The 12,126-nt window shown below is 40.5% G+C and overlaps 1 long non-coding RNA gene across 2 annotated transcripts; it reads right to left on the bottom strand.

Moving 5' to 3' along the window:
* Nucleotides 1-461: 461 nt before the first annotated feature.
* LOC120505063 lies at nucleotides 462-11,239 on the bottom strand. 2 transcript variants are annotated; one of them, XR_005628165.1, is made up of 4 exons: nucleotides 4,396-11,239; nucleotides 3,228-4,304; nucleotides 2,157-2,258; nucleotides 462-1,630 (listed from the first exon to the last, which is right to left on the bottom strand). It is a non-coding gene; the product is annotated as an uncharacterized LOC120505063 (long non-coding RNA). The 2 variants fall into 2 exon arrangements; XR_005628164.1 differs by having other exon boundaries at nucleotides 3,228-11,239.
* Between the last annotated feature and the right edge of the window lie 887 nt (nucleotides 11,240-12,126).

Below are 12,126 nucleotides of genomic sequence, written 5' to 3'. Positions count from 1 at the left end.
ATTCCCTACCCTTTCAGTGTCCCCTGACTCTGGGCCTTTACCCCTCTGGCTTATTTTAAACCTCACTGATGCAGAATACCAGTCAGAAGGGGGAGGGTTGGCTGCCTGGGGGAAAAAAGAGCCAAAGAGGACATTTCCATCTTTTTCACAGGGTCTGATGAGTGGAAGGGTGAGTTCACAGTAGCTCTGGCAATGTTCCTTTATTCTGCCTCTCTTAAAACAGACATTAAGAAATAAACATCATAATTTGAATAATTTGCCTAAATCTTCCTCCACCTACTTCAAACCCCTTTCTCACAGACAACAAAGTCAAATTTGCACCCATTGAGCAAAAACTGCTCCTGATAAATTTTTCACTCTTCTGTGTTTTTCTATATTTTTTGGATAGATAAACAAGAGCAGTAGTTTCTTGAGATCAAAAAAGAAACAGGGCACTGACATAGAACAAAAGTGCTGTTTTATTCAAATAGATTTCTGTGGGAAAAAGAAGCTGGCTACTGGAGCTACTTCTAAGCAACCAGATCTTCATGAGATTCAGAAATACATATCTGGGGAAAATATGTATCCCAAGCTGAATAGGAGAGGTCCAGATGTCATTCTTTTTCCATTCCAGGAAAAGGAGAAAAGGTTTCCTACAAAAACATATTTTTTCCCTGTCTCAGGAAAAGCTGTATTAATAAATAAGCATCACAGTATGAATCTCTGCCCTGGCTCCATCTGTTAAACTAATACAAGACTCCAGAGACAGTCTTCACACAAATAGCATTAAATAGAAATCAAGAGTGGCCTGAAATTTATTTCTCAGAGCCATAAACCCAGGAAAAGAAGCAAGTCCATGTTGCCAGGGTAGAAAACATACCCTGAATTGTTACATTTGCCTTGGTTCCTTCACTGGTAGCTGCTAGTGTACAAACTAGCAGGAATTACTGATCTTTGGTCAGACTTTTGACTGACCAGGTCATGTTTTTTCATGTTTCTCCCATTAATGGTGAACCACCAAGGAGTCACAAAGCAGCTTCTGCCTCTCCCAGAGGAGCAAAGAGGTTATCTTGAGGCACTCTTTCCCCTTGGAACACGTGAGACAGACAGCATGGAGGAGACCCAAGGCTGATGATGCCTCTCTATGTAAATTTCTCTCCAAATGCTCTCCAGCAGTGTTTTCTGTAACCCTGTCCTCTCTTTCCCTCCATTTCGTAACATTTTCCCTTTTGGTTGCCAAATTGTCTCCCTGTCCCTAGTGCCATCTTTTCTACTGATTACTTAAAACTCACACATCACTTCTGTCACCATTTCCATATGAAAGTGTACAGTTTCTATGACAAAGCTGTCATGGAAACTTGAAATTTGTCAGATTTTCACATTATACATAACCTGCAAAACTGCATATTATTAAACATGTTCTGATGCTCCAAGTTACTTAAAAAATATTCCATTGCTAAATCCCCCTGCTCTATTCAGTCAACATTTGTCATCTGGAAGAAAACTTCCACATCAAGTTGCTGTTGCTTCAAGGCATTGATGAAGGAAGGTGCTCTTCTGTCATGCTTGCAGCAGACTGGAAGTAGATCAAAGCCTCTAATACTTTTCTGGCTCAGCTGGTGGATGAACTTAAGAGCTGCAGTAGGATGGGCTACAAGAGAACACAATCACTTCTGCACACATCTTAAAAAATACCTTAAAAATGTTATACAGTAGCTGTTGTCAACATTTTTGAAGGACATTCCTTGTTAACATTCACATTTTGTTAACATTTTGTTAACATTTTTTTGTTAACATTTTGTTCAGCTACAGTCAAATAAATGCATGCTGATGATAGACACCAATCAGATAGTCCATAACACCAACATGAAACTCAGGTGGGTACTAACAATCCTGCGTTCCCCTCCTTGGAGCACACAGTAGTGCTGTGTAAGCCTGGCAGGTATTTTGTACCCATCTGTGTTGCTTTGGTGACATTTCATTAACTAATTTTATCTCTCATTTCATTTGACTTACAAACACCTATTCTGAATCTGACTCAACATCCCATTAGTTGGCAGATGGATTTTCCTTATTTTTTATTAGGCAAGGATGCTTAGGTGTGGAGAGAATATTTTATTTCCTTTCTGATTTTAACTTCAAGTGTAAGCACGTGCAAGTATTTTTCCATCTGTTACCTGATTTTCTTCTTCATAAGCTTCAAACATTACTGGAACTACTTCATCTTGAAAAAAAAATCTTGCTGTAAGAAAGGATACTGAGGCTGCTGAGGCTTTTCCCTATGGAAAGATAAAAGGTTTAATCAGGTATAATGCATCTACTGACTTCCAGTTTTTAAATTCTCCAATTTTTAACTGCCAAGAAACATTTTTATTGTACAAAACCTATATTAATAAATTAATAGTTCATTGATCAATTTTCAAGAATTAAAATAAACAATTTATTAATAAATAGTTTAATGAAGTGATACATCAGCCTGTTTTTTCTCCTCTATATGTAGGGTGACTTCTGGTTTATTCCTTTTTTTGATGAAAAATCACATTTGCTCTGCATTTTCTGGACAACTTTAGCCATTATATTTTGTACTTGAACCTGCTGGGACATTCTGGGACAAAATGCTCATGAGGAGGAAAAAATGTGTTGAAAATTTTGTACCTACTTCTAGATTTGGGTTGGGCAGTACAACATACATTGCTTTCCCACAACAATTCAATCTCCACCAAGCTCAGCAGCATCCTTAGGTTCTTCTTTGGCATTATCAAGGAGACATTATTACAGTTTTCTCCATCATTTCTCAGGAGCTGTCATTATTATGGAGTATCTGCAGGACAGCCACTGTGATGTGATACAAATCCATTCCTGTGTCAGTAGATTCTGAATGCAAGAGTGGCTGTGGATAGATTATTTCCCAGACACGACCTGAATCCTGACCTGAATCCTGCCCTTCTAGTGAAATCAGAAAGTCAGTATTTTCTCTGCACTGCCTTTAAACACTCCACAACAAACTCCATGGCCTCGTGACAGTACCCATGCCGTCCCTATATAGTCACATTTGTCCCTCTCTGATCTTACCAAAGATCAGAGCAGGAAAATAATGATGGCAGTTCTGACAGACTCCTGAAGGAGTTATTGCTTGACCAGCATCAGTTTCCTGGGTGAATTCCTTTCTTTCTAGGACTTCTACCTTGTAACAATTTCTATGAATTTTCCACCCTCCACATGCTCTCCAGCAGCCCCAAATTACCCACCTCCTTCTTTGATAAGTTACAGTGTTTCTCAGCTGTTCCTGCCAGGATATCAGAAGCTGTATCATGTATCAGCTTTCATTTCTGTGATCTTTGGCTTGAGTTTCTGATTTTCACCTTTATCTCTTTATCTTTATGGTGAACATTTCAAATCCACTTCTAAGGCCTCCTTTTGCTCTGCTATAGCCATAGTTAGCATCTGTCAAACCATGAACAACTGAAGCTGTGGTCTTTTCTTGTCAATGTTCTATTTAAAAAAAAAAACAAAACAAAACAAAAAACAAACTAACAAAAAAAAAAACAAACCAAAAACCTCCCAAAACAAAACAAAAAAAAAACCCAACCAAAAAAAGCCCCAAACTGCCAATCCACACTCAAACATACACATGGGCACATGCATATGCAAAAGATGTAGGGAATTCCAAACCTCTTTCAAATCCTTCTGATTCATTTACATAATAAATTTTCAGAAGGATTCAATGCCTGGTGCTGCCGAATACTTACCCACGCATCTTTCCAGAAGACCTAGTCTCCCACATCTCTTACCTCCTGTTCCCAATATCTCTAGTTCATATTTTCGAGATCATTAAGAGGCCAGTTTGAAAACTGGATGCAAATAGCACAGTATGTGTCCCTCTGGTATCATCAGTCTTGACCTCCTTGTATCCTGCTAACTTTACAAACTCTTGCAAAATCCATTCCTACGTCAACAATAGTCATGTCTAACCCTTTCAGCACCAGAGTAGGTCCCATTAACTTTGGTCAGTTATGATAACTTTGCATTACCAAGGTTTTTCTAGCAAAAGATGTAGGAGGGTTTTCCAGTGTAAGTGGCATTCTCACTCAGTGGTTTTCTCCAGCCTTTCCCCCTTCTTTCATGATACACAGTTTCCTCTCACTTACTACAATTCCATTCAGATCTATTGATCATTGTACACAAGTGGTCTCTTTTTATTGAACTTGCTAGTGACTGATGAGGCTTCCCCCAACAGAGAAGGACTTCTGGCTCTTTGTAAATGTTGTAAAGAGATGCTGGGGGAAAAAAAATCAAGAATCCAGTGTTGTTTGGAAGAGAAGCACCTGTCTCAAGGGAAGAGAAAGAGACATTTCCCAGGAAGTAAACAAAACACTACGGCCAATAGGAAAACAGAGTACTTCATCCACAACTTACCAGAAGTCAAAATATCTGCTGAATTCTACCTGAGGGCAACATTACACAGGGAAGGTACTTTCTGAACTTCTTTCTCATGAGTGAGGATGGATGGATGGATGGATGGATGGATGGATGGATGGATGGATGGATGGAGCAAATAGCAAAAACAGAAACATGGATAAACAATGAAGATAACAAGAAAACAGGTATCATTAGGATGCTGGAAGAGAACAGAAGTCCTATTAAAAGGAGTGTATCCTGTTCTCTCCCCTAAAAACTCATCCTCCTCTGAACTCTGCTACTTTGCTCTTCATTTTATGTCTTCGCACCTTTCTGCTCCCTGGATGATCCTGTCTCTGCTGCAACATTTATATCTAGTCCTTGTATTCTGCAAGCCCATTTTGCCTCTGAGATGAAAGCCCCTTCCTCCTTTCCCTGTTTTAATTCCCTAAAACTCCATCTCTCATCAATACTTCCAAGCCCATTATATTTCCTATTCTTCCCACAAGACTCTCTCTTCCTTTCCCTGTAAAAGTTTCTTCTTTTGAGGATGACAGATTTGCTTTTTCCCAATTCCCACCAAAACACATATTCTTTCCCATTTTTAACTGACTGCTATTTTTATGCAAATCATTCCAACTTCAGTTTTTCCATCTTAAAATTATTTGTTTCTTCTATTTCCTGGGTAAAATCACAGAACAATTTGGACTGGGAGGGATCACAATGATCACCACAGGCAGGGACATCTTCCATTAGATGAGGTCACTCAAGGACCCACCCAGCCTGGCCTTGAACAATTCCTGGGTATCTACAGCTTCTCTCTGCAGCCTGTTCCAGTGATTCACCCCCCTCACAGAAAATAATTTCTTCCTTATGTCTCATCTAAAGCCGCTGCCCCTTGTCCTGCCAGTACAGGCCCTTGTAAAAAGTCTCTCTCCATCTATCTTTCAGCTCCCTTTAGGCACAGGAAGGCTGCTCCAAGGCCTCCTCAGACCCTTCTCTTCTTCAGGCTGAACAACCCCAGCTCTGTCAGCCTGTGCTCAGAGGAGAGAGATTCCAGCCCTCTGAGTTTTGTGGCCCTACTTTGGATGTGCTCCAGCAGGTCCATGTCCTTCTCACATTGTGGGACCTAGAGGTGGATGCAGCATTCAGAGTGGGGTTCCTTTCACAAGAGTAAAAGAACAAAATAACCTCCCTGGCCATGCTGCTTTGGATGCAGCCCAGGACAAAGCTGGATTTCTGCAGCTGGGCTGCAAGTGCACATTGGGTCATGTCCAGCTTTTTGTCAACCAACTCCCCCATCTCCTTCTCCCAGGGCTGCTCTCAATTCATTTTCTGCCCAGCCTATTTGTGCTTGGGATTGCCCAAGCCAGGTGTAGGATCTAGCACTTGGCCCTGTAGTTCACGAAGTTCACACAGGTCCATTTCTCAGGTCCAGGTCCCTCTGGATGGCATTATTCCCTCCCTCCAGTGTGTTGACTGCAGCACACAGCTCAGTGTCATCAGCAAACTTGCTGAAGGTGTGCTTGATCCCGCTGTACATGTCACTGACAAAGGTGTTATACAGTCCCAATGTTTGGCCTCTGAGGAACACCACTCATCCCTGCTCTCCACACAATATTTCACTCTCCTACCCAACCATGTCACCCATACTTTCCCTCTCTCAGGCTCCCTCTTCTCTTCCAAACCCAGCTCTAGATTCCCCTTTTGAGAATCTAGAGATTCTTCTCTGAGATTCATCTTATCTGCTCTGAGATATCCTCTAAGGACTGCTTTCACCAGCTTTCTCCACAGATGTTTTTCTCTCTGTCAAAATCCTAAATCCACCTGCAAAACTCATCTTTTACTTAGTTCACTGAGCCCTTTCCTCACTCATGCTCAGTTCTTTTCAAGCCCTTTGGTGTGCAAGGCCAGCCAGGACATTCAGTAGCTCATATTCAGAAGCATCCACTCCATCAGTCTCAAAAAGGCATTGACCATAGTTTCTCAAAGGCTGAGTCACAGTTCCACTGGCACTATTTTATCCCTGCCCACTCTTGGACAGCTCATTTAACAAACAAGTGACCATATCAGGGGACTTGCTCTACTGACACTAACAGAGAGCTATAGGGCACAACCAACAGAAGAGGAAGGTATTCTGATGGTAATATCAGCTCAGTACAGCATTTTGCAGCACTTTTCCTTTTGATTTAGAAACCCTGTATGTTCTAGCACTGAATGTTTCATGTGTTTTGTTGGTCTTGTTTCATCTCCCATTCCCTTCTGCAAACTTTAACTTTGTGCTTCAATAAACAAAGAGGGATACTAAAAGTCAGTCCAACTTGAACTTACATATTGCTACAGCAATTACAAAGGAACTTGCACAAACTGAGTCAATAGACTCTGAATTTTATTGTAAGACAATGATAACAAGCAAAATGATGCCAGCAAGATGAGGCAGTATGCCAGTTTAAGACATGAATGATGTTTGGAGGATATGCCATCTATATTCAAAAGAAACTGGATTCACAAGTTTAAAAATAATCTGGTAAAAATAAACCTAATTCAGTGGATTAAACCAGACTATTCTGTTCTACTAGCATTCCTAGGTTGTTTCCATTCAACAAAGAGGTTTAATCCAGTTGTAAAATATACAGGTATTACCTGTTTGAAGTGTCAGAGTAGAACGTGGTGCCCACAGCACCTAACACTAGCAATTGCTATTCCAAACCCAGGATGTTTCCTGGATTTGCATATAACCTGAAATAGGATAAACAATTTCAGACTTACACATTGCAGGGGAAGCATGCTGGACTGCAAGAAAAACTTTCTTTTCATGTGACAAGTGCAAAAAATTGAGTTTTCCAATCCATGATGTTCTTGTTTTGCATGGAGCTTTGAGATGTCACCTTTACAGCCAGCCAGGGTCAAGATGAACCATGACCGTGTCTCTGAGGAAGGAGGTTCAGTCCATGGGCTGCATTCCCAATGAGGTTGATACAGTGAACTCAAATTAATTCAGCAGGCAGGAAACATGGCTACCATACCTAAATTCTGACATTGCCTAAGGCTGAAATAGTACAGCTCAGGAGGTGAGGAGGTTTAAGTAACATTACACACATCTCTTCTCCCAAGTAACTTAGCACCATCTAGGTTTCCCTAGCTTTGGAAGTGCTCTTGATCATCATTTCTAGTGGCATGCTGATAGTATCAGACATAAAACCTTCTTCAAGGGGAGATTAGTTCCCTTCTGGTCTTTGCTGCTGAATATTGCATTGTCCCTAAGGCACCATCAAGTTGCTTCTTGTTCTTCTACTCTCTCCCCAGCCACATGCTCTTCCAGTTTCTCTGAAGCCCTGCTGATTCAGAGTAGCAATGCAGATGGAGGAACACTTCCCTGGGGAGAAGAGCCTGCTCCCAGCTTGGAAGCAGAGCTAATTTTCAGATGGCCTTTTTCCCACACAAAGAAGGAGCATCCATTCTGCCCTTTCCTCCTCCCTTGCTTCTGTATAACAAAATAAGCATTAATAAAGATAATGAATTTAATCCTTGTTCTGGCTGAACCTTCTTGGAATGCACAGTGAACTGCTGCACTCAGGGAGTGAAATCAGTGGCAGATTTGTATTTCAAATAATATTATAGATGTTGATTCTTCTATTTTTTCCCTTTGTTTTACAAATGTTACATATGCTTGTTTTACGCAAAACAGCTTTGACATTTAGGAAAATTTTAACATTTTTAGGACTTCAATTTTCAGAAACAACTTTTTCACAGAAATTCACCTGAGTACCACACTACATAAGAAGTTTATAGTATTTAGGTAATTCTTCAGGTTTCCTGTCCTAATTCCATTCCTCAGGAAAAGTGTGCTCATAAGTGAACATCCCGAAGATCCTAATGTGAGCCCCCACACTGAGTCTTGCTTCAAAACCAGGGACTCCTCCCACACAAAATAATTGTAGCTGAGGCTTCCTTACTTAACCCAACACAAAACCACAACTATGAGGAACTACAGGTAAGCCAGCACCACTCCTACATCTACCAAATCTAACATTATAAGCCATTTAGAAGGTATTGCATAGCTCCAGCCAGCCCAAATCTACAGAGGAAATCTTTTTCTCACAGGTCCCACAGGATTTGCTTTCTGTCCTTCCCTTCAGTGCAGCTTTGGCACAAGAAATGCTCCTTCACTAAACAAGTGTTCAGAGGAGAGCACCCAAACATGTCCTGGCCTTGACCTGACTGACTGAGAATGCAAACCTTTTCTTCATCTCCCAAGTTCTCTGCTGGCTGCTGGGTGTTAGGATGGAAAAGAGTCTGTGACAGCTGGCCCATGTTAGCCACAGGGGAAGGCACAGCTGGGCACAACCATGGGGTGATGTCAAGCAGTGACAGGCCAGGAGGGAAGTACTTGGCAGATGGGGTTAAGAGAGGCAGATGTCTGAATGAAAGAAGTCAACTTGATCTCAGAGAAACAGAAGGGCAGGAAAGTTAGAAATCCTTGATGCCACAGCCACTTAACAGAATATAAATGTACGGTTAAGAGGATATTTATCTTTAGTCATGAGTGAATACATAGGTCGTATCTATGTCTAAAAGCACATATTGCAAATTTCCAAAACAAGATGAATAGACCCCTTCTTTCCAATTTGCTTTGCTGGGTGAGAAAGGCAGGAAAATGGTTTTGCACCCCTTTCCTCTGCCAGATTCTAGCTACCATTTCTCTTGATTACCATCAGAACCAGAAGGAGCCTGTGAAGCCTTTTAGGAGCGCATGCCTTCTCCACATCTTGGCCATGCTCATTGCTTGGCTCCTCCTCTCCTCTATCAGGTAAGCAACAGGAAAGCTGTCATACTTCAAGAAAGCAACTCCTCCAGAAAAAGAATAATAACTGCAGTTTCCCAGTCTACAAAATTAAACCCTTCACTTACTCTCTACATTTTCCCACTGCATAAACCTGGACCACAACAGCAGTCAAAGCCAGACATGTAAACACCACACTGTCCAGCTCCACACTCAGCTCCTCACCCATCACGGCAAAATTTGATACCAATATTGATATCTGAAAGTATCAGATATTGATATCTGAACATTTGGATTTAATTCAGTAAGGCAAATCACTTCAATGTAAATACCAGGTTTTAAACCTGTTGAATATGCACTTTGTACCTGCTTTTGAAACCAGAATTGAACTGCATCAATGAAGAACCACTGACAAGAACACAAATAACTTTTGTGTAAACTTACATTTCACTTTTACTTATTGTCTGTTAGTCTGGAAGATTGAATATAAGGAATGTTCATATACCTATAGTGTATATAACTCAGATTCCCATTGATAGTACTTTATTATTTTAGAAAAAATGGCATTTTTTATTTGCTGAGTTATCAGTATTTCACTTGTGATTTGCTTTGGATGGCACAGGGGCTATTCTAATTTATAAGAGCAGTAACATAAAACTTTGTTTGTAAGCCCACATGTAAAGAATCAAGCAAGCATTTCTGCTTGTTAGTTACTGCTTAGTCACTGTTTGGAGGAAACTGTACTGAAACACAGTAAAATGAAAAAAGCATCCTGTGAAAAGTTAGGGCCATAGAAATCTATTTTACTAATTCAGAAAATTCTGGCCCTAGTCATTTTGCCAAGAACTCTCCCCAGTTTCAGCAACGTTATCTTAAACTTAGGTGGAAAATATGCATTGCTTTTTTGTTTATTTTATCATATTATTCTATTTTACTTACATAAACTACAGGCATTGCATTTTAATTTCAAATGCAATTTTAACCAAATTTAAATTCTAAGTTTTTGTTATGTTTGGGTTTTTTTTCAATTTAAAATTTGACTTTAGTAATTTAACTATTTTTGTCTGCCACCCCTGAAACTCATAAAATGAGCTGGCTTGAAAAATTGACATCTCACATGGTGTTGCTCAATCCCAGAAAAGTACTTTTCAATTTCCAAATAGAGCTTTTTTCTCTATTTTCTGTTTCATTTAATAAGAATATTTCCTGACAGTCATAAAGTCTACATTGAAAGGCAAAAATCCTGTCCTGTAAGATGTTTGTTCTGCCTGACTTAGAGTGATCTGAGAAAAAGAAGAAAAAACCAAATCTGTTGTAAATGAGGCAAAGTGTTACTTTGCAGTTTAGAGATCTCAATCACTATTCAAACTCACTTTCCAAGTCTGCAAAAATTGGTCAGAAATTCTGCTTTCTCCCGGTCTGGAAAAAAATCCATTCTGGCGCCACAAAATGGAATTATGCTCTTGCCAGCTCTGCCCCAGACATGCTCAGGTTGGCCTTTATTCGCTGTGTGTTTATTTTGTGACAGCCAGACAAATGGCATGGTTCCACTTCTGCATCCACACGTTACCACTGAACACCTCCCGTGAATAAATCCCACTCCTTGATGCTGCTGGGACCAATTTTGTTGTACCTCCAATCAACAATGTCCCTCCAGCTTTGTTTTTCTCTTTTCCTGTGACAGGTTAATGGCACCGCTTCTCTGAGAGGGTCTTAGAAGGAGCTCAGCTAGACAAATACCAGCTCAAGAGGGTCTCTGTTGTTTTGCATTTTGAAGAAGTGGGTGAGATGCAGTACATTTTGATGTTGTTACCCTTTGTATTCTTTTTGCATAGTTAAGGATTCCTATGTGAGGCTTTCACTATGTGAAAACTGCTTTAGTCTGAATAAACTGAACAGTCAAAAAGAAAATAGCTGCAAGACATCGTTTAAAACAAATCTGTTCCCTGACATGAATAGCCAAAATCAGACAGGCAGATTAAACTGTGATTATTTAATGCATTAAGAATCAGTGGGATATGTTCACAGGACTGAGCCTGAGTTGTTGTTTGTGTCCTGAATTTCCAAGAGATCAGAGCTGCATTAATAGCAAGATATTACACTGCCAGTAACAGCTACCTGACTATGATTTACTGCAGTTTTCTGCCTAATAAACAAGCCTGAACATACTCAAGGATCAGAGCATTGTGAGTGACTTCTTATAATCTGTTGCAAACTGAATATGAATGCAGAAAAAAAATCCTTTCAGCTGCATATGCAGAGGATAGATGAACCTTGCAGAGTATCTTACTGATGTGACTAAGAGTAGAGGTAAAAATTCCCCTACCTTTTCTTTATTGGAATTGTTTCATTTTCACTTTTTTTTCCTTTTCCTATATATCTGTTCTCCAGAACCACCAATTTCACCTTTGTACTGGGGCTGGCAACTTCAATCTGTACAAAATACTTGTGAAGAGAGAGAGAGGTCTGCGTACAATAGAGTGAGAAAATAGTGAGGCTTACATTCACTACTTTGTCATATTTGTGATGCTACAGATCAAACTGCAATGCTTCCCCAAGGGAGCTGGTAGAACGTAGGACTTTCCTGAGGCAACAGCTGTCCAGACCCATGCAGTCAAGGCATCACTGCTTCCTTCAGAAGGTGACTAGCAGAGCTATGAGAAAGTGAAGGTACAAATCCTGCTGTTCAAAGGGTGATAAGAAGAAGTGAAACTGACTGTGACCGTCCAATCCTATACTGTGCCCAGAGCTTCACCCCATGTGGAAATTCCCAAGTTCTGCACTCCAGGATTTCCAAAGCCAGGGGACAAGCCCTTACTACTGCAGACCACACGATAGGAATTTAGCAGGCAGAAAAAGAGGGCAGAAAAAGTGTTCAGGTGAAACCCTGCTCCTGGGTGGGTTTCCTCCATCACTCTCCTTGCTCTCACAGTGAGGCACAGTTCCCACACAGAGCACTAAAAGGC

This window comes from Passer montanus, unplaced genomic scaffold (genome assembly GCF_014805655.1).
Source record: "Passer montanus isolate IOZ18808 unplaced genomic scaffold, ASM1480565v1 scaffold32, whole genome shotgun sequence".
NCBI classification, from domain to species: Eukaryota; Metazoa; Chordata; class Aves; order Passeriformes; family Passeridae; genus Passer; species Passer montanus.
Note: the sequence above shows the minus strand (reverse complement) of the source record. Positions and strands in the feature narration are given on the sequence as shown.